Genomic DNA, 736 nt, shown 5'->3' on the forward strand with positions numbered 1-736 from the left:
CTCTTTCCTCTCTTTCCACTGTTAAAAGAAAAAAATCAGTTTGCTGTCATTTCAGTTTGCACTTACAAGTGGACTGTTAGGGTAAGAGTTACTGCAGGAGACTGTACATGACAGCACCTGCTTTGGTTTGCAAATCTACATTTGCATTAAAACTTCACAGAAACATAAGCAAAAGCAGCATAAAGTAAAAGCAACAACAATAATTAGCAATAATTTTTTGGACTTTCAGGCGTCGCCCACTCCTCAGAAAGCCTCCTTATCAATGTGGTAGCAGGTATCCTCTCCAGCCTCATCTCCTAAAGAAATGAGCTTGGACATCCCCCCTTACGCTGTCACTAACTTTTGAGTCTGTCACAGTAAACCGAGTAACTTTTCAAAGGGGTCAGCGTTTCAGAAGCACTGGCATCTAGGTGAAGGAAAGAAACCCACATGAGTATCCACTCACACAATTCCAATAGAAACCAGACCGTTCCCTGTGTGGCTCACTGAACGGCTTCTCACTAGAAACTCAGCAACTATTAACTTTTCTGACATAAAATCTGCCTTGCTGTGTGTGTGAATAAAGTTATCTAGTAGTGTCAATTCACCCAGGTGCACTACAGCAGAACCACGCTGCGTGTGTGAAAGGATGCTACAAAACCATGCAGTTCACAGATGAGGACATTTTAAAGCAATGGTTCCTACATTCAAACCCTCATCGCTACAGGGCTGTCCGGAAATCTAAAAACATCTCTGC

General features: G+C 42.5%; 1 protein-coding gene across 1 annotated transcript in view; it reads right to left on the minus strand.

Moving 5' to 3' along the window:
• The window catches only part of SATB2 (SATB homeobox 2), a gene marked incomplete at its 3' end in the record, with an annotated part of 82,823 nt that overhangs the window by 27,723 nt on the left and 54,364 nt on the right, over nt 1-736 (minus strand). The gene's annotated exons all lie outside the window — the stretch shown is intronic.

Source organism: Buceros rhinoceros, unplaced genomic scaffold, assembly GCF_000710305.1.
Source record: "Buceros rhinoceros silvestris isolate BGI_N320 unplaced genomic scaffold, ASM71030v1 scaffold7568, whole genome shotgun sequence".
Taxonomy (NCBI): domain Eukaryota; kingdom Metazoa; phylum Chordata; class Aves; order Bucerotiformes; family Bucerotidae; genus Buceros; species Buceros rhinoceros.